General features: G+C 43.4%; 13 non-coding genes across 13 annotated transcripts; all 13 read right to left on the reverse strand.

The window, feature by feature from the left end:
- Window positions 1-817: 817 nt before the first annotated feature.
- TRNAF-GAA (transfer RNA phenylalanine (anticodon GAA)) lies at window positions 818-890 on the reverse strand. The gene has a single exon. It is a non-coding gene; the product is annotated as a tRNA-Phe (tRNA).
- Window positions 891-1,461: 571 nt separating this feature from the next.
- TRNAF-GAA (transfer RNA phenylalanine (anticodon GAA)) lies at window positions 1,462-1,534 on the reverse strand. The gene has a single exon. It is a non-coding gene; the product is annotated as a tRNA-Phe (tRNA).
- Window positions 1,535-2,426: 892 nt separating this feature from the next.
- On the reverse strand, window positions 2,427-2,499 carry TRNAF-GAA (transfer RNA phenylalanine (anticodon GAA)). Its single transcript has one exon. It is a non-coding gene; the product is annotated as a tRNA-Phe (tRNA).
- A 2,832-nt stretch (window positions 2,500-5,331) lies between these two features.
- Window positions 5,332-5,404, reverse strand: TRNAF-GAA (transfer RNA phenylalanine (anticodon GAA)). The gene has a single exon. It is a non-coding gene; the product is annotated as a tRNA-Phe (tRNA).
- Window positions 5,405-7,586: 2,182 nt separating this feature from the next.
- On the reverse strand, window positions 7,587-7,659 carry TRNAF-GAA (transfer RNA phenylalanine (anticodon GAA)). The gene has a single exon. It is a non-coding gene; the product is annotated as a tRNA-Phe (tRNA).
- A 569-nt stretch (window positions 7,660-8,228) lies between these two features.
- Window positions 8,229-8,301, reverse strand: TRNAF-GAA (transfer RNA phenylalanine (anticodon GAA)). Its single transcript has one exon. It is a non-coding gene; the product is annotated as a tRNA-Phe (tRNA).
- Window positions 8,302-10,160: 1,859 nt separating this feature from the next.
- On the reverse strand, window positions 10,161-10,233 carry TRNAF-GAA (transfer RNA phenylalanine (anticodon GAA)). Its single transcript has one exon. It is a non-coding gene; the product is annotated as a tRNA-Phe (tRNA).
- Window positions 10,234-11,451: 1,218 nt separating this feature from the next.
- TRNAF-GAA (transfer RNA phenylalanine (anticodon GAA)) lies at window positions 11,452-11,524 on the reverse strand. Its single transcript has one exon. It is a non-coding gene; the product is annotated as a tRNA-Phe (tRNA).
- Window positions 11,525-13,383: 1,859 nt separating this feature from the next.
- On the reverse strand, window positions 13,384-13,456 carry TRNAF-GAA (transfer RNA phenylalanine (anticodon GAA)). The gene has a single exon. It is a non-coding gene; the product is annotated as a tRNA-Phe (tRNA).
- Window positions 13,457-17,248: 3,792 nt separating this feature from the next.
- On the reverse strand, window positions 17,249-17,321 carry TRNAF-GAA (transfer RNA phenylalanine (anticodon GAA)). Its single transcript has one exon. It is a non-coding gene; the product is annotated as a tRNA-Phe (tRNA).
- A 249-nt stretch (window positions 17,322-17,570) lies between these two features.
- Window positions 17,571-17,643, reverse strand: TRNAF-GAA (transfer RNA phenylalanine (anticodon GAA)). Its single transcript has one exon. It is a non-coding gene; the product is annotated as a tRNA-Phe (tRNA).
- A 1,860-nt stretch (window positions 17,644-19,503) lies between these two features.
- TRNAF-GAA (transfer RNA phenylalanine (anticodon GAA)) lies at window positions 19,504-19,576 on the reverse strand. Its single transcript has one exon. It is a non-coding gene; the product is annotated as a tRNA-Phe (tRNA).
- A 571-nt stretch (window positions 19,577-20,147) lies between these two features.
- On the reverse strand, window positions 20,148-20,220 carry TRNAF-GAA (transfer RNA phenylalanine (anticodon GAA)). The gene has a single exon. It is a non-coding gene; the product is annotated as a tRNA-Phe (tRNA).
- Between the last annotated feature and the right edge of the window lie 687 nt (window positions 20,221-20,907).

Below are 20,907 nucleotides of genomic sequence, written 5' to 3' on the forward strand. Positions count from 1 at the left end.
CTACATGTCTTTCATGCTGTTCTGGTTCTTTTGCAATGCCTACTTCCGCGATGCAATCTGAATCAGCATTTCTTTATCAAGCATGTGTGTTCACCTGCGTAACCGTTTCACTCGTTAGAATTATTGCAAAATACTTGTATACCGACAGATTTAACAAATCGTGCTTTGGACGACGAAACCCGGAATCGAGCCAAGGACCTTTATACGTTCAGATTAACGCTCTCCCAACTGAGCTATTTCAGGAGACGGGAGAAGAGGGACAGCGGGATCTAGCAGTTCTTGCGATTCGGTAAAACTGCTTTATTAGAGCTGTTGCAGATTACTACATGTCTTTTACGCTGTTCCGGTTCTTTTGCAACGCCTACTCTCGCGATGCAATCTGAATCAGCATTCCTTTATCAAGCAGGTGTGTTCACCTGCGTAATCGTTTCACTCGTTAGAATTCTTGCCAAATACTTGTATACCGACAGATGTAACAAAAAAGTGCTTTGGACGCTGAAACCCGGGATCGAGCCAAGGACCTTTATATGTTCAGATTACCACTCTCCCAACTGAGCTATTTCAGCAGACGGGAGAAGAGTGACAGCGGGATCTAGCAGTTCTTGCGCTTCGGTAAAGCTGCTTTATTAGAGCTCTTGCACATTACTACATGTCTTTCACGCTGTTCCGGTTTTTTTGCAATGCCTACTCCCGCGATGCAATCTGAATCAGCATTTCTTTATCAAGCATGGGTGTTCACCTGCGTAACCGTTTCACTCGTTAGAAGTATTGCAAAATACTTGTATACCGAGAGATTTAACAAAAAAATTGCTTTGAACGCTGAAACCCGGGATCGAGCCAAGGACCTTTAGATGTTCAGTTTAACGCTCTCCCAACTGAGCTATTTCAGCAGACGGCAGAAGAGTGACAGCGGGATCTAGCAGTTCTTGCGCTTCGGTAAAACTGCTTTATTAGAGCTGTTGCACATTACTGCATGTCTTTCACGCTGTTCCGGTTCTTTTGCAACGCCTACTGTCGCGATGCAATCTGAATCAGCATTCCTTTATCAAGCAGGTGTGTTCACCTGCGTAACCGTTTCACTCGTTAGAATTCTTGCAAAATACTTGTATACCGACAGATTTAACAAAAAAGTGCTTTGGACGCTGAAACCCGGGATCGAGCCAAGGACCTTTATAAGTTCAGATTAACGCTCTCCCAACTGAGCTATTTCAGCAGACGGAAGAAGAGTGACAGCGGGATCTAGCAGTTCTTGCGCTTCGGTAAATCTGCTTTATTAGAGCTGTTTCACATTACTACATGTCTTTCACGCTATTCCGGTTTTTTGCAACGCCTACTGTCGCGATGCAATCTGAATCAGCATTTCTTTATCAAGCAGGTGTGTTCACCTGTGTAACCGTTTCACTCGTTAGAATTATTGCGAAATTCTTGTATACTGAGAGATTTAAAAAAAAGTGCTCTGGACGCCGAAACCCGGGATCGAGCCAAGGACCTTTAGATTTTCAGTCTAACGCTCTCCGAACTGAGCTATTTTGGCAAACGGGAGAAGAGTGAAGGCGGCATTTAACAGTTCTTGCGTTTCGGTAAAACATCTTTATTAGGGCTGTTGCACATTACTACATGTCTTTCACGCGGTTCCGGTTCTTTTGGAACGCCCACTGCTGCCATGCAATCTGAATCAGCATTTCTTTATCAATCATGTGTGTTCACCTGCGTAACCGTTTCACTCGTTAGAAGTATTGCAAAATACTTGTATACTGAGAGATTTAAAAAAAAGTGCTCTGGACGCCGAAACCCGGGATCGAGCCAAGGACCTTTATAAGTTCAGATTAACGCTCTCCCAACTGAGCTATTTCAGCAGACGGGAGAAGAGAGACAGCGGGATCTAACAGTTCTTGCGCTTCGGTAAAACCGCTTTATTAGAGCTGTTGCATATTAATACGTGTCTTTCACGCTGTTCCGGTTTTTTTGCAACGCCTACTGCCGCGATTCAATCTGATTCAGCATTTCTTTATCAAGCAGGTGTGTTCACCTGCGTAACTGTTTAGCTCGTTAGAATTCTTGCAAAATACTTGTATACCGAGAGATTTAAAAAAAGTGTTTTGGACGCTGAAACCCGGGATCGAGCCAAAGACCTTTAGATGTTCAGTTTAACGCTCTCCCAACTGAGCTATTTTGGCAGACAGGAGAAGAGTGACAGCGGGACTTAACAGTTCTTGCGTTTGGGTAAAATCGCTTTATTAGAGCTGTTGCACATTATTACATGTCTTTCACACTGTTCCGGTTCTTTTGCAACGCCTACTGCCGCGATGCAATCTGAATCAGCATTTCTTTATCAAGCATGTGTGTTCACCTGCGTAACCGTTTCACTCGTTAGAAGTATTGCAAAATACTTGTATACTGAGAGATTTAAAAAAAAGTGCTCTGGACGCCGAAACCCGGGATCGAGCCAAGGACCTTTAGATTTTCAGTCTAACGCTCTCCGAACTGAGCTATTTTGGCAAACGGGAGAAGAGTGAAGGCGGCATTTAACAGTTCTTGCGTTTCGGTAAAACATCTTTATTAGGGCTGTTGCACATTACTACATGTCTTTCACGCGGTTCCGGTTCTTTTGGAACGCCCACTGCTGCCATGCAATCTGAATCAGCATTTCTTTATCAATCATGTGTGTTCACCTGCGTAACTGTTTAACTCGTTAGAATTCTTGCAAAATACTTGTATACCGACAGAGTTAACAAATCGTGCTTTGGACGACGAAACCCGGGATCGAGCCAAGGTTCTTTATATGTTCAGATTATGCTCTCCCAACTGAGCTATTTCAGCAGACGGGAGAAGAGTGACAGCGGGATCTAGCAGTTCTTGCGCTTCGGTAAAACCGCTTTATTAGAGCTGTTGCATATTAATACGTGTCTTTCACGCTGTTCCAGTTTTTTTGCAACGCCTACTGCCGCGATTCAATCTAATTCAGCATTTCTTGATCAAGCATGTCTGTTCACCTGCGTAACTGTTTAACTCGCTAGAATTCTTGCAAAATACTTGTATACCGACAGATTTAACAAATCGTGCTTTGGACGACGAAACCCGGGATCGAGCCAAGGACCTTATATGTTCAGATTAACGCTCTCCCAACTGAGCTATTTCAGCAGACGGGAGAAGAGTGACAGCGGGATCTAGAAGTTCTTGCGCTTCGGTAAAACTGCTTTATTAGAGCTGTTGCACATTACTACATGTCTTTCACGCTGTTCCAGTTCTTTTGCAACGCCTACTGTTGCGATGCAATATGAATCAGCATTTCTTTTTCAAGCACGTGTGTTCACCTGCGTAACCGTTTCACTCGTTAGAAGTATTGCAAAATACTTGTATACCGTGAGATTTAACAAAAAATTGCTCTGGACGCCGAAACCGGGAATCGAGCCAAAGACCTTTAGATTTTCAGTCTAACGCTCTCCCAACTACGCTATTTCGGCAGACGGGAGAAGAGTGACAGCGGGATTTAAGAGTTCTTGCATTTCGGTAAAACCGCTTTATTAGAGCTGTTGCACATTAATACGTGTATTTCACGCTGTTCTGGTTCTTTTGCAATGCCTACTCCCGCGATGCAATCTGAGTCAGCATTTCTTTATCAAGCATGTGTGTTCACCTGCGTAACCGTTTCACTCGTTAGAATTATTGCGAAATACTTGTATACCGACAGATTTAACAAAAAAAGTGCTTTGGACGCTGAAACCTGGGATCGAGCCAAGGACCTTTAGATGTTCAGTTTAACGCTCTCCCAACTGCGCTATTTCGGCAGACGGGAGAAGAGTGACAGCAGGATTTAGGAGTTCTTGCGTTCCGGTAAAACCGCTTTATTAGAGCTGTCGCACATTATTACGTGTATTTCACGCTGTTCCGGTTCTTTTGCAATGCCTACTACCGCGATGCAATCTGAATCAGCATTTCTTTATCAAGCATGTGTGTTCACCTGCGTAACCGTTTCACTCCTCAGAATTGATGCAAAATACTTGTATACCGACAGATTTACCAAAAAATTGCTTTGGACGCAGAAACCCGGGATCGAGCCAAGGACCTTTAGATGTTCAGTTTAACGCTCTCCCAACTGCGCTATTTCGGCAGACGGGAGAAGAGTGACAGCGGGATTCAAGAGTTCTTGCGTTTCGGTAAAACCGCTTTATTAGAGCTGTTGCACATTATTACGTGTATTTCACGCTGTTCTGGTTCTTTTGCAATGCCTACTCCCGCGATGCAATCTGAATCAGCCTTTCTTTATCAAGCATGTGTGTTCACCTGCGTAACCGTTTCACTCGTTAGAAGTATTGCAAAATACTTGTATACCGAGAGATTGAACAAAAAAATTGCTCTGGACGCCGAAACCGGGGATCGAGCCAAGGACCTGTAGATTTTCAGTCTAACGCTCTCCCAACTGCGCTATTTCGGCAGACGGAAGAAGAGTGACAGCGGGAGTTAAGAGTTCTTGCGTTTCGGTAAAACCGCTTAATTAGAGCTGTTGCACATTATTACGTGTATTTCACGCTTTTCTGGCTCTTTTGCAATGCCTACTCCCACGATTCAATCTGAGTCAGCATTTCTTTATCAAGCATGTGTGTTAACCTGCGTAACCATTTCACTCGTTAGAAGTATTAAAAAATACTTGTGTATCAAAAGATTTAACAAAAAAAATGCTCTGGACGCCGAAACCCGGGATCGAGCCAAGGACCTTCAGATTTTCAGTCTAGCTCTCTCTGAACTGAGCTATTTCGGCATACGGGAGAAGAGTGAAAGCGGCATTTAACAGTTCTTGCGTTTCGGTAAAACTGCTTTATTAGGGCTGTTGCACATTACTACATGTCTTTCATGCTGTTCTGGTTCTTTTGCAATGCCTACTTCCGCGATGCAATCTGAATCAGCATTTCTTTATCAAGCATGTGTGTTCACCTGCGTAACCGTTTCACTCGTTAGAATTATTGCAAAATACTTGTATACCGACAGATTTAACAAATCGTGCTTTGGACGACGAAACCCGGGATCGAGCCAAGGACCTTTATTTGTTCACATTAACGCTCTCCCAACTGAGCTATTTCAGGAGACGAAAGAAAAGTGACAGCGGGATTTAACAGTTCTTGCGTTTCGGTAAAACCGCTTTATTAGAGCTGTTGCATATTAATACATGTCTTTCACGCTGTTCCGGTTTTTTCGCAACGCCTACTGCCGCGATTCAATCTGATTCAGCATTTTTTATCAAGCATGTGTGTTCACCTGCGTAACCGTTTCACTCGTTAGAAGTATTGCAAGATACTTGTATACCGAGAGATTTAACAAAAAAATTGCTTTGAACGCTGAAACCCGGGATCGAGCCAAGGACCTTTAGATGTTCAGTTTAACGCTCTCCCAACTGAGCTATTTCAGCAGACGGGAGAAGAGTGACAGCGGGATCTAGCAGTTCTTGCGCTTCGGTAAGTCTGCTTTATTAGAGCTGTTGCACATTACTACATGTCTTTCACGCTGTTCCGGATTTTTGCAACGCCTACTGTCGCGATGCAATCTGAATCAGTATTTCTTTATCAAGCAGGTGTGTTCACCTGCGTAACCGTTTCACTCGTTAGAATTATTGCGAAATTCTTGTATACCGAGAGATTTAAAAAAAAGTGCTTTGAACGCCGAAACCCGGGATCGATATAAGGACCTTTATATGTTCAGTTTAATGCTCTCCCAACTGAGCTATTTCAGCAGACGGGAGAAGAGAGACAGCGGGATCTAACAGTTCTTGCGCTTCGGTAAAACCGCTTTATTAGAGCTGTTGCATATTAATACGTGTCTTTCACGCTGTTCCGGTTTTTTTGCAACGCCTACTGTCGCGATGCAATCTGAATCAGCATTTCTTTATCAAGCAGGGTTGTTCACCTGCGTAACCGTTTCACTCGTTAGAATTATTGCGAAATACTTGTATACCGACAGATTTAACAAATCGTGCTTTGGACGACGAAACCCGGGATCGAGCCAAGGACCTTATATGTTCAGATTAACGCTCTCCCAACTGAGCTATTTCAGCAGACGGGAGAAGAGTGACAGCGGGATCTAGCAGTTCTTGCGCTTCAGTAAAACTGCTTTATTAGAGCTGTTGCAGATTACTACATGTCTTTCACGCTGTTCCGGTTCTTTTGCAACGCCTACTGTCGCGATGCAATCTGAATCAGCATTTCTTTATCAAGCAGGGTTGTTCACCTGCGTAACCGTTTCACTCGTTAGAATTATTGCGAAATACTTGTATACCGACAGATTTAACAAAAAAGTGCTTTGGACGCTGAAACCCGGGATCGAGCCAAGGACCTTTATATGTTCAGTTTAACGCTCTCCCAACTGCGCTATTTTGGCAGACGGGAGAAGAGTGACAGCAGGATTTAAGAGTTCTTGCGTTCCGGTAAAACCGCTTTATTAGAGCTGTCGCACATTATTACGTGTATTTCACGCTTTTCCGGTTCTTTTGCAATGCCTACTCCCGCGATGCAATCTGAATCAGCATTTCTTTATCAAGCATGTGTGTTCACCTGCGTAAACGTTTCACTCCTCAGAATTGATGCAAAATACTTGTATACCGACAGATTTACCAAAAAATTGCTTTGGACGCAGAAACCCGGGATCGAGCCAAGGACCTTTAGATGTTCAGTTTAACGCTCTCCCAACTGCACTATTTCGGCAGACGGGAGAAGAGTGACAGCGGGATTCAAGAGTTCTTGCGTTTCGGTAAAACCGCTTTATTAGAGCTGTTGCACATTATTACGTGTATTTCACGCTGTTCTGGTTCTTTTGGAACGCCCACTGCTGCCATGCAATCTGAGTCAGCATTTCTTTATCAAGAATGTGTGTTCACCTGCGTAACCGTTTCACTCGTTAGAAGTATTGCAAAATATTTGTATACCGACAGATTTAACAAATCGTGCTTTGAACGACGAAACCCGGGATCGAGCCAAGGACCTTTATTTGTTCACAATAACGCTCTCCCAACTGAGCCATTTCAGGAGACGGGAGAAGAGTGACATCGGGATCTAGCAGTTCTTACGCTTCGGTAAAACTGCTTTATTAGAGCTGTTGCACATTACTACATGTCTTTCACGCTGTTCCGGTTCTTTTGCAACGCCTACTGTCGCGATGCAATCTGAATCAGCATTTCTTTATCTAGCAGGTGTGTTCACCTGCGTAACCGTTTCACTCGTTAGAATTATTGCGAAATACTTGTATACCGAGAGATTTAAAAAAAAGTGCTTTGGACGCTGAAACCCAGGATCGAGCCAAGGACCTTCAGATGTTCAGTTTAACGCTCTCCCAACTCAGCTATTTCGGCAGACGGGAGAAAAGTGACTGCGGGATTTAACAGTTCTTGCGTTTCGGTAAAACCGCTTTATTAGAGCTGTTGCATATTAATACAAGGCTTTCACGCTGTTCCGGTTTTTTTGCAACGCCTACTGCCGCGATTCAATCTGATTCAGCATTTTTTTATCAAGCATGTGTGTTCACCTGCGTAATCGTTTCACTCGTTAGAATTCTTGCAAAATACTTGTATACCGACAGATTTAACAAAAGAGTGCTTTGGACGCTGAAACCCGGGATCGAGCCAAGGACCTTTAGATGTTCAGTTTAACGCTCTCCCAACTGAGCTATTTCAGCAGACGGGAGAAGAGTGACAGCGGGATCTAGCAGTTCTTGCGCTTCGGTAAAACTGCTTTATTAGAGCTGTTGCACATTACTACATGTCTTTCACGCTGTTCCGGATTTTCGCAACGCCTACTTTCGCGATGCTATCTGAATCAGCATTTCTTTATCAAGCAGGTGTGTTCACCTGCGTAACCGTTTAACTCGTTAGAATTATTGCGAAATACTTGTATACCGAGAGATTTAAAAAAAGTGTTTTGGACGCTGAAACCCGGGATCGAGCCAAAGACCTTTAGATGTTCAGTTTAACGCTCTCCCAACTGAGCTATTTTGGCAGACAGGAGAAGAGTGACAGCGGGACTTAACAGTTCTTGCGTTTGGGTAAAATCGCTTTATTAGAGCTGTTGCACATTATTACATGTCTTTCACACTGTTCCGGTTCTTTTGCAACGCCTACTGCCGCGATGCAATCTGAATCAGCATTTCTTTATCAAGCATGTGTGTTCACCTGCGTAACCGTTTCACTCGTTAGAAGTATTGCAAAATACTTGTATACTGAGAGATTTAAAAAAAAGTGCTCTGGACGCCGAAACCCGGGATCGAGCCAAGGACCTTTAGATTTTCAGTCTAACGCTCTCCGAACTGAGCTATTTTGGCAAACGGGAGAAGAGTGAAGGCGGCATTTAACAGTTCTTGCGTTTCGGTAAAACATCTTTATTAGGGCTGTTGCACATTACTACATGTCTTTCACGCGGTTCCGGTTCTTTTGGAACGCCCACTGCTGCCATGCAATCTGAATCAGCATTTCTTTATCAATCATGTGTGTTCACCTGCGTAACTGTTTAACTCGTTAGAATTCTTGCAAAATACTTGTATACCGACAGAGTTAACAAATCGTGCTTTGGACGACGAAACCCGGGATCGAGCCAAGGTTCTTTATATGTTCAGATTATGCTCTCCCAACTGAGCTATTTCAGCAGACGGGAGAAGAGTGACAGCGGGATCTAGCAGTTCTTGCGCTTCGGTAAAACCGCTTTATTAGAGCTGTTGCATATTAATACGTGTCTTTCACGCTGTTCCAGTTTTTTTGCAACGCCTACTGCCGCGATTCAATCTAATTCAGCATTTCTTGATCAAGCATGTCTGTTCACCTGCGTAACTGTTTAACTCGCTAGAATTCTTGCAAAATACTTGTATACCGACAGATTTAACAAATCGTGCTTTGGACGACGAAACCCGGGATCGAGCCAAGGACCTTATATGTTCAGATTAACGCTCTCCCAACTGAGCTATTTCAGCAGACGGGAGAAGAGTGACAGCGAGATCTAGAAGTTCTTGCGCTTCGGTAAAACTGCTTTATTAGAGCTGTTGCACATTACTACATGTCTTTCACGCTGTTCCAGTTCTTTTGCAACGCCTACTGTTGCGATGCAATATGAATCAGCATTTCTTTTTCAAGCACGTGTGTTCACCTGCGTAACCGTTTCACTCGTTAGAAGTATTGCAAAATACTTGTATACCGTGAGATTTAACAAAAAATTGCTCTGGACGCCGAAACCGGGAATCGAGCCAAAGACCTTTAGATTTTCAGTCTAACGCTCTCCCAACTACGCTATTTCGGCAGACGGGAGAAGAGTGACAGCGGGATTTAAGAGTTCTTGCATTTCGGTAAAACCGCTTTATTAGAGCTGTTGCACATTAATACGTGTATTTCACGCTGTTCTGGTTCTTTTGCAATGCCTACTCCCGCGATGCAATCTGAGTCAGCATTTCTTTATCAAGCATGTGTGTTCACCTGCGTAACCGTTTCACTCGTTAGAAGTATTGAAAAATACTTGTGTATCAAAAGATTTAACAAAAAAAAATGCTCTGGACGCCGAAACCCGGGATCGAGCCAAGGACCTTCCGATTTTCAGTCTAACTATCTCTGAATTGAGCCATTTCGGTATACGGCAGAAGAGTGAAAGCGGCATTTAACAGTTCTTGCGTTTCGGTAAAACTGCTTTATTAGGGCTGTTGCACATTACTACATGTCCTTCACGCTGTTCTGGTTCTTTTGCAATGCCTACTCCCGCGATGCAATCTGAATCAGCATTTCTTTATTAAGCATGTGTGTTCACCTGCGTAACCGTTTCACTCGTTAGAATTATTGCAAAATACTTGTATACCGACAGATTTAACAAATCGTGCTTTGGACGACGAAACCCGGGATCGAGCCAAGGACCTTTATATGTTCAGATTAACGCTCTCCCAACTGAGCTATTTCAGCAGACGGGAGAAGAGTGACAGCGGGATCTAGCAGTTCTTGCGCTTCGGTAAAAATGCTTTATTAGAGCTGTTGCACATTACTACATGTCTTTCACGCTGTTCCGGATTTTTGCAACGCCTACTGTCGCGATGCAATCTGAATCAGCATTTCTTTATCAAGCAGGTGTGTTCACCTGCGTAACCGTTTCACTCGTTAGAATTATTGCGAAATACTTGTATACCGAGAGATTTAAAAAAAGTGTTTTGGACGCTGAAACCCGGGATCGAGCCAAGGACCTTTAGATGTTCAGTTTAACGCTCTCCCAACTGAGCTATTTCGGCAGACGGGAGAAGAAACACAGCGGGATTTAACAGTTCTTGCGTTTGGGTAAAATCGCTTTATTAGAGCTGTTGCACATTATTACATGTCTTTCACGCGGTTCCGGTTCTTTTGCAACGCCTACTGCCGCGATGCAATCTGAATCAGCATTTCTTTATCAAGCATGTGTGTTCACCTGCGTAAACGTTTCACTCCTCAGAATTGATGCAAAATACTTGTATACCGACAGATTTACCAAAAAATTGCTTTGGACGCAGAAACCCGGGATCGAGCCAAGGACCTTTAGATGTTCAGTTTAACGCTCTCCCAACTGCACTATTTCGGCAGACGGGAGAAGAGTGACAGCGGGATTCAAGAGTTCTTGCGTTTCGGTAAAACCGCTTTATTAGAGCTGTTGCACATTATTACGTGTATTTCACGCTGTTCTGGTTCTTTTGCAATGCCTACTCCCACGATTCAATCTGAGTCAGCATTTCTTTATCAAGAATGTGTGTTCACCTGCGTAACCGTTTCACTCGTTAGAAGTATTGAAAAATACTTGTGTATCAAAAGATTTAACAAAAAAAATGCTCTGGACGCCGAAACCCGGGATCGAGCCAAGGACCTTCAGATTTTCAGTCTAGCTCTCTCTGAACTGAGCTATTTCGGCATACGGGAGAAGAGTGAAAGCGGCATTTAACAGTTCTTGCGTTTCGGTAAAACTGCTTTATTAGGGCTGTTGCACATTACTACATGTCTTTCATTCTGTTCTGGTTCTTTTGCAATGCCTACTTCCGCGATGCAATCTGAATCAGCATTTCTTTATCAAGCATATGTGTTCACCTGCGTAACCATTTCACTCGTTAGAATTATTGCAAAATATTTGTATACCGACAGATTTAACAAATCGTGCTTTGAACGACGAAACCCGGGATCGAGCCAAGGACCTTTATTTGTTCACAATAACGCTCTCCCAACTGAGCCATTTCAGGAGACGGGAGAAGAGTGACATCGGGATCTAGCAGTTCTTGCGCTTCGGTAAAACTGCTTTATTAGAGCTGTTGCACATTACTACATGTCTTTCACGCTGTTCCGGTTCTTTTGCAACGCCTACTGTCGCGATGCAATCTGAATCAGCATTTCTTTATCTAGCAGGTGTGTTCACCTGCGTAACCGTTTCACTCGTTAGAAGTATTGCAAAATACTTGTATACTGAGAGATTTAAAAAAAAGTGCTCTGGACGCCGAAACCCGGGATCGAGCCAAGGACCTTTAGATTTTCAGTCTAACGCTCTCCGAACTGAGCTATTTTGGCAAACGGGAGAAGAGTGAAGGCGGCATTTAACAGTTCTTGCGTTTCGGTAAAACATCTTTATTAGGGCTGTTGCACATTACTACATGTCTTTCACGCGGTTCCGGTTCTTTTGGAACGCCCACTGCTGCCATGCAATCTGAATCAGCATTTCTTTATCAATCATGTGTGTTCACCTGCGTAACTGTTTAACTCGTTAGAATTCTTGCACAATACTTGTATACCGACAGAGTTAACAAATCGTGCTTTGGACGACGAAACCCGGGATCGAGCCAAGGTTCTTTATATGTTCAGATTATGCTCTCCCAACTGAGCTATTTCAGCAGACGGGAGAAGAGTGACAGCGGGATCTAGCAGTTCTTGCGCTTCGGTAAAACCGCTTTATTAGAGCTGTTGCATATTAATACGTGTCTTTCACGCTGTTCCAGTTTTTTTGCAACGCCTACTGCCGCGATTCAATCTAATTCAGCATTTCTTGATCAAGCATGTCTGTTCACCTGCGTAACTGTTTAACTCGCTAGAATTCTTGCAAAATACTTGTATACCGACAGATTTAACAAATCGTGCTTTGGACGACGAAACCCGGGATCGAGCCAAGGACCTTATATGTTCAGATTAACGCTCTCCCAACTGAGCTATTTCAGCAGACGGGAGAAGAGTGACAGCGGGATCTAGAAGTTCTTGCGCTTCGGTAAAACTGCTTTATTAGAGCTGTTGCACATTACTACATGTCTTTCACGCTGTTCCAGTTCTTTTGCAACGCCTACTGTTGCGATGCAATATGAATCAGCATTTCTTTTTCAAGCACGTGTGTTCACCTGCGTAACCGTTTCACTCGTTAGAAGTATTGCAAAATACTTGTATACCGTGAGATTTAACAAAAAATTGCTCTGGACGCCGAAACCGGGAATCGAGCCAAAGACCTTTAGATTTTCAGTCTAACGCTCTCCCAACTACGCTATTTCGGCAGACGGGAGAAGAGTGACAGCGGGATTTAAGAGTTCTTGCATTTCGGTAAAACCGCTTTATTAGAGCTGTTGCACATTAATACGTGTATTTCACGCTGTTCTGGTTCTTTTGCAATGCCTACTCCCGCGATGCAATCTGAGTCAGCATTTCTTTATCAAGCATGTGTGTTCACCTGCGTAACCGTTTCACTCGTTAGAAGTATTGAAAAATACTTGTGTATCAAAAGATTTACCAAAAAAAAATGCTCTGGACGCCGAAACCCGGGATCGAGCCAAGGACCTTCCGATTTTCAGTCTAACTATCTCTGAATTGAGCCATTTCGGTATACGGCAGAAGAGTGAAAGCGGCATTTAACAGTTCTTGCGTTTCGGTAAAACTGCTTTATTAGGGCTGTTGCACATTACTACATGTCCTTCACGCTGTTCTGGTTCTTTTGCAATGCCTACTCCCGCGATGCAATCTGAATCAGCATTTCTTTATTAAGCATGTGTGTTCACCTGCGTAACCGTTTCACTCGTTAGAATTATTGCAAAATACTTGTATACCGACAGATTTAACAAATCGTGCTTTGGACGACGAAACCCGGGATCGAGCCAAGGACCTTTATATGTTCAGATTAACGCTCTCCCAACTGAGCTATTTCAGCAGACGGGAGAAGAGTGACAGCGGGATCTAGCAGTTCTTGCGCTTCGGTAAAAATGCTTTATTAGAGCTGTTGCACATTACTACATGTCTTTCACGCTGTTCCGGATTTTTGCAACGCCTACTGTCGCGATGCAATCTGAATCAGCATTTCTTTATCAAGCAGGTGTGTTCACCTGCGTAACCGTTTCACTCGTTAGAATTATTGCGAAATACTTGTATACCGAGAGATTTAAAAAAAGTGTTTTGGACGCTGAAACCCGGGATCGAGCCAAGGACCTTTAGATGTTCAGTTTAACGCTCTCCCAACTGAGCTATTTCGGCAGACGGGAGAAGAAACACAGCGGGATTTAACAGTTCTTGCGTTTGGGTAAAATCGCTTTATTAGAGCTGTTGCACATTATTACATGTCTTTCACGCTGTTCCGGTTCTTTTGCAACGCCTACTGCCGCGATGCAATCTGAATCAGCATTTCTTTATCAAGTATGTGTGTTCACCTGCGTAAACGTTTCACTCCTCAGAATTGATGCAAAATACTTGTATACCGACAGATTTACCAAAAAATTGCTTTGGACGCAGAAACCCGGGATCGAGCCAAGGACCTTTAGATGTTCAGTTTAACGCTCTCCCAACTGCACTATTTCGGCAGACGGGAGAAGAGTGACAGCGGGATTCAAGAGTTCTTGCGTTTCGGTAAAACTGCTTTATTAGAGCTGTTGCACATTATTACGTGTATTTCACGCTGTTCTGGTTCTTTTGCAATGCCTACTCCCACGATTCAATCTGAGTCAGCATTTCTTTATCAAGAATGTGTGTTCACCTGCGTAACCGTTTCACTCGTTAGAAGTATTGAAAAATACTTGTGTATCAAAAGATTTAACAAAAAAATGCTCTGGACGCCGAAACCCGGGATCGAGCCAAGGACCTTCAGATTTTCAGTCTAGCTCTCTCTGAACTGAGCTATTTCGGCATACGGGAGAAGAGTGAAAGCGGCATTTAACAGTTCTTGCGTTTCGGTAAAACTGCTTTATTAGGGCTGTTGCACATTACTACATGTCTTTCATTCTGTTCTGGTTCTTTTGCAATGCCTACTTCCGCGATGCAATCTGAATCAGCATTTCTTTATCAAGCATATGTGTTCACCTGCGTAACCATTTCACTCGTTAGAATTATTGCAAAATATTTGTATACCGACAGATTTAACAAATCGTGCTTTGAACGACGAAACCCGGGATCGAGCCAAGGACCTTTATTTGTTCACAATAACGCTCTCCCAACTGAGCCATTTCAGGAGACGGGAGAAGAGTGACATCGGGATCTAGCAGTTCTTGCGCTTCGGTAAAACTGCTTTATTAGAGCTGTTGCACATTACTACATGTCTTTCACGCTGTTCCGGTTCTTTTGCAACGCCTACTGTCGCGATGCAATCTGAATCAGCATTTCTTTATCTAGCAGGTGTGTTCACCTGCGTAACCGTTTCACTCGTTAGAATTATTGCGAAATACTTGTATACCGAGAGATTTAAAAAAAAAGTGCTTTGGACGCTGAAACCCAGGATCGAGCCAAGGACCTTCAGATGTTCAGTTTAACGCTCTCCCAACTCAGCTATTTCGGCAGACGGGAGAAAAGTGACTGCGGGATTTAACAGTTCTTGCGTTTCGGTAAAACCGCTTTATTAGAGCTGTTGCACATTACTACATGTCTTTCATGCTGTTCTGGTTCTTTTGCAATGCCTACTTCCGCGATGCATTCTGAATCAGCATTTCTTTAGCAAGCATATGTGTTCACCTGCGTAACCATTTCACTCGTTAGAATTATTGCAAAATATTTGTATACCGACAGATTTAACAAATCGTGCTTTGAACGACGAAACCCGGGATCGAGCCAAGGACCTTTATTTGTTCACAATAACGCTCTCCCAACTGAGCCATTTCAGGAGACGGGAGAAGAGTGACATCGGGATCTAGCAGTTCTTGCGCTTCGGTAAAACTGCTTTATTAGAGCTGTTGCACATTACTACATGTCTTTCACGCTGTTCCGGTTCTGTTGCAACGCCTACTGTCGCGATGCAATCTGAATCAGCATTTCTTTATCTAGCAGGTGTGTTCACCTGCGTAACCGTTTCACTCGTTAGAATTATTGCGAAATACTTGTATACCGAGAGATTTAAAAAAAAAGTGCTTTGGACGCTGAAACCCAGGATCGAGCCAAGGACCTTCAGATGTTCAGTTTAACGCTCTCCCAACTCAGCTATTTCGGCAGACGGGAGAAAAGTGACTGCGGGATTTAACAGTTCTTGCGTTTCGGTAAAACCGCTTTATTAGAGCTGTTGCATATTAATACAAGGCTTTCACGCTGTTCCGGTTTTTTTGCGACGCCTACTGCCGCGATTCAATCTGAATCAGCATTTCTTTATCTAGCAGGTGTGTTCACCTGCGTAACCGTTTCACTCGTTAGAATTATTGCGAAATACTTGTATACCGAGAGATTTAAAAAAAAGTGCTTTGGACGCTGAAACCCAGGATCGAGCCAAGGACCTTCAGATGTTCAGTTTAACGCTCTCCCAACTGAGCTATTTCGGCAGACGGGAGAAAAGTGACAGCGGGATTTAACAGTTCTTGCGTTTCGGTAAAACCGCTTTATTAGAGCTGTTGCATATTAATACATGTCTTTCACGCTGTTCCGGTTTTTTTGCAACGCCTACTGCCGCGATTCAATCTGATTCAGCATTTTTTATCAAGCATGTGTGTTCACCTGCGTAACTGTTTAACTTGTTAGAATTCTTGCAAAATACTTGTATACCGACAGATTTAACAAATCGTGCTTTGGACGACGAAACCCGGGATCGAGCCAAGGACCTTTATATGTTCAGATTAACGCTCTCCCAACAGAGCTATTTCAGCAGACGGGAGAAGAGTGACATTGGGATCTAGCAGTTCTTGCGCTTCGCTAAACCTGCTTTATTAGAGCTGTTGCACAATACTACATGTCTTTCACGCTGTTCCGGTTCTTTTGCAACGCCTACTGTCACGATGCAATCTGAATCAGCATTTCTTTATCAAGCACGTGTGTTCACCTGCGTAACCGTTTCACTCGTTAGAAGTATTGCAAAATACTTGTATACCGAGAGATTTAAAAAAAGTGCTCTGGACGCCGAAACCCGGGATCGAGCCAAGGACCTTAAGATTTCCAGTTTAACGCTCTCCCAACTGCACTATTTCGGCAGACGGGAGAAGAGTGACAGCGGGATTCAAGAGTTCTTGCGTTTCGGTAAAACCGCTTTATTAGAGCTGTTGCACATTATTACGTGTATTTCACGCTGTTCTGGTTCTTTTGCAATGCCTACTCCCACGATTCAATCTGAGTCAGCATTTCTTTATCAAGAATGTGTGTTCACCTGCGTAACCGTTTCACTCGTTAGAAGTATTGAAAAATACTTGTGTATCAAAAGATTTAACAAAAAAATGCTCTGGACGCCGAAACCCGGGATCGAGCCAAGGACCTTCAGATTTTCAGTCTAGCTCTCTCTGAACTGAGCTATTTCGGCATACGGGAGAAGAGTGAAAGCGGCATTTAACAGTTCTTGCGTTTCGGTAAAACTGCTTTATTAGGGCTGTTGCACATTACTACATGTCTTTCATTCTGTTCTGGTTCTTTTGCAATGCCTACTTCCGCGATGCAATCTAAATCAGCATTTCTTTATCAAGCATATGTGTTCACCTGCGTAACCATTTCACTCGTTAGAATTATTGCAAAATATTTGTATACCGACAGATTTAACAAATCGTGCTTTGAACGACGAAACCCGGGATCGAGCCAAGGACCTTTATTTGTTCACAATAACGCTCTCCCAACTGAGCTATTTCAGCAGACGGGAGAAGAGTGACAGCGGGATCTAGCAGTTCTTGCGCTTCGGTAAAAATGCTTTATTAGAGCTGTTGCACATTAGTACATGTCTTTCACGCTGTTCTGGATTTTTGCAACGCCTACTGTCGCGATGCAATCTGAATCAGCATTTCTTTATCAAGCAGGTGTGTTCACCTGCGTAACCGTTTCACTCGTTAGAATTATTGCGAAATACTTGTATACCGAGAGATTTAAAACAAGTGTTTTGGACGCTGAAACCCGGGATCGAGCCAAGGACCTTTAGATGTTCAGTTTAACGCTCTCCCAACTGAGCTATTTCGGCAGACGGGAGAAGAAACACAGCGGGATTTAACAGTTCTTGCGTTTGGGTAAAATCGCTTTATTAGAGCTGTTGCACATTATTACATGTCTTTCACGCTGTTCCGGTTCTTTTGCAACGCCTACTGCCGCGATGCAATCTGAATCAGCATTTCTTTATCAAGCATGTGTGTTCACCTGCGTAACCGTTTCACTCGTTAGAAGTATTGCAAAATACTTGTATACCGAGAGATTTAAAAAAAAGTGCTCTGGACGCCGAAACCCGGGATCGAGCCAAGGACCTTTAGATTTTCAGTTTAACGCTCTCCCAACTGCGCTATTTTGGCAGACGGGAGAAGAGTGACAGCAGGATTTAAGAGTTCTTGCGTTTCGGTAAAACCGCTTTATTAGAGCTGTTGCACATTATTACGTGTATTTCACGCTGTTCTGGTTCTTTTGCAATGCCTACTCCCACGATTCAATCTGAGTCAGCATTTCTTTATCAAGCATGTGTGTTCACCGGCGTAACCGTTTCACTCGTTAGAAGTATTGAAAAATACTTGTGTATCAAAAGATTTAACAAAAAAAATGCTCTGGACGCCGAAACCCGGGATCGAGCCAAGGACCTTCAGATTTTCAGTCTAGCTCTCTCTGAACTGAGCTATTTCGGCATACGGGAGAAGAGTGAAAGCGGCATTTAACAGTTCTTGCGTTTCGGTAAAACTGCTTTATTAGGGCTGTTGCACATTACTACATGTCTTTCATGCTGTTCTGGTTCTTTTGCAATGCCTACTTCCGCGATGCAATCTGAATCAGCATTTCTTTAGCAAGCATATGTGTTCACCTGCGTAACCATTTCACTCGTTAAAATTATTGCAAAATATTTGTATACCGACAGATTTAAAAAATCGTGCTTTGAACGACGAAACCCGGGATCGAGCCAAGGACCTTTATTTGTTCACAATAACGCTCTCCCAACTGAGCCATTTCAGGAGACGGGAGAAGAGTGACATCGGGATCTAGCAGTTCTTGCGCTTCGGTAAAACTGCTTTATTAGGGCTGTTGCACATTACTACATGTCTTTCACGCTGTTCCGGTTCTTTTGCAACGCCTACTGTCGCGATGCAATCTGAATCAGCATTTCTTTATCTAGCAGGTGTGTTCACCTGCGTAACCGTTTCACTCGTTAGAATTTTTGCGAAATACTTGTATACCGAGAGATTTAAAAAAAAGTGCTTTGGACCCTGAAACCCAGGATAGAGCCAAGGACCTTCAAATGTTCAGTTTAACGCTCTCCCAACTCAGCTATTTCGGCAGACGGGAGAAAAGTGACTGCGGGATTTAACAGTTCTTGCGTTTCGGTAAAACCGCTTTATTAGAGCTGTTGCATATTAATACAAGGCTTTCACGCTGTTCCGGTTTTTTTGCAACGCCTACTGCCGCGATTCAATCTGATTCAGCATTTTTTTATCAAGCATGTGTGTTCACCTGCGTAATCGTTTCACTCGTTAGAATTCTTGCAAAATACTTGTATACCGACAGATTTAACAAAAGAGTGCTTTGGACGCTGAAACCCGGGATCGAGCCAAGGACCTTTAGATGTTCAGTTTAACGCTCTCCCAACTGAGCAATTTCATCAGACGGGAGAAGAGTGACAGCGGGATCTAGCAGTTCTTGCGCTTCGGTAAAACTGCTTTATTAGAGCTGTTGCACATTACTACATGTCTTTCACGCTGTTCCGGATTTTCGCAACGCCTACTTTCGCGATGCTATCTGAATCAGCATTTCTTTATCAAACAGGTGTGTTCACCTGCGTAACCGTTTAACTCGTTAGAATTATTGCGAAATACTTGTATACCGAGAGATTTAAAAAAAGTGTTTTGGACGCTGAAACCCGAGATCGAGCCAAGGACCTTTAGATGTTCAGTTTAACGCTCTCCCAACTGAGCTATTTTGGCAGACAGGAGAAGAGTGACAGCGGGACTTAACAGTTCTTGCGTTTGGGTAAAATCGCTTTATTAGAGCTGTTGCACATTATTACATGTCTTTCACGCTGTTCCGGTTCTTTTGCAACGCCTACTGCCGCGATGCAATCTGAATCAGCATTTCTTTATCAAGCATGTGTGGTCACCTGCGTAACCGTTTCACTCGTTAGAAGTATTGCAAAATACTTGTATACTGAGAGATTTAAAAAAAAGTGCTCTGGACGCCGAAACCCGGGATCGAGCCAAGGACCTTTAGATTTTCAGTCTAACGCTCTCCGAACTGAGCTATTTTGGCAAACGGGAGAAGAGTGAAGGCGGCATTTAACAGTTCTTGCGTTTCGGTAAAACTGCTTTATTAGGGCTGTTGCACATTACTACATGTCTTTCACGCGGTTCCGGTTCTTTTGGAACGCCCACTGCTGCCATGCAATCTGAATCAGCATTTCTTTATCAATCATGTGTGTTCACCTGCGTAACTGTTTAACTCGTTAGAATTCTTGCAAAATACTTGTATACCGACAGAGTTAACAAATCGTGCTTTGGACGACGAAACCCGGGATCGAGCCAAGGTTCTTTATATGTTCAGATTATGCTCTCCCAACTGAGCTATTTCAGCAGACGGGAGAAGAGTGACAGCGGGATCTAGCAGTTCTTGCGCTTCGGTAAAACCGCTTTATTAGAGCTGTTGCATATTAATACGTGTCTTTCACGCTGTTCCAGTTTTTTTGCAACGCCTACTGCCGCGATTCAATCTAATTCAGCATTTCTTGATCAAGCATGTCTGTTCACCTGCGTAACTGTTTAACTCGCTAGAATTCTTGCAAAATACTTGTATACCGTGAGATTTAACAAAAAATTGCTCTGGACGCCGAAACCGGGGATCGAGCCAAGGACCTTTAGATTTTCAGTCTAACGCTCTCCCAACTACGCTATTTCGGCAGATGGGAGAAGAGTGACAGCGGGATTTAAGAGTTCTTGCGTTTCAGTAAAACCGCTTTATTAGAGCTGTTGCACATTAATACGTGTATTTCACGCTGTTCTGGTTCTTTTGCAATGCCTACTCCCGTGATGCAATCTGAGTCAGCATTTCTTTATCAAGCATGTGTGTTCACCTGCGTAACCGTTTCACTCATTAGAAGTATTGAAAAATACTTGTGTATCAAAAGATTTAACAAAAAAAAATGCTCTGGACGCCGAAACCCGGGATCGAGCCAAGGACCTTCCGATTTTCAGTCTAACTATCTCTGAATTGAGCCATTTCGGTATACGGCAGAAGAGTGAAAGCGGCATTTAACAGTTCTTGCGTTTCGGTAAAACTGCTTTTTTAGGGCTGTTGCACATTACTACATGTCCTTCACGCTGTTCTGATTCTTTTGCAATGCCTACTCCCGCGATGCAATCTGAATCAGCATTTCTTTATCAAGCATGTGTGTTCACCTGCGTAACCGTTTCACTCGTTAGAATTATTGCAAAATACTTGTATACCGACAGATTTAACAAATCGTGCTTTGGACGACGAAACCCGGGATCGAGCCAAGGACCTTTATATGTTCAGATTAACGCTCTCCCAACTGAGCTATTTCAGCAGACGGGAGAAGAGTGACAGCGGGATCTAGCAGTTCTTGC

The sequence above is a fragment of the Rhipicephalus microplus genome, chromosome X, assembly GCF_043290135.1.
Source record: "Rhipicephalus microplus isolate Deutch F79 chromosome X, USDA_Rmic, whole genome shotgun sequence".
In the NCBI taxonomy this organism is placed as follows: Eukaryota; Metazoa; Arthropoda; class Arachnida; order Ixodida; family Ixodidae; genus Rhipicephalus; species Rhipicephalus microplus.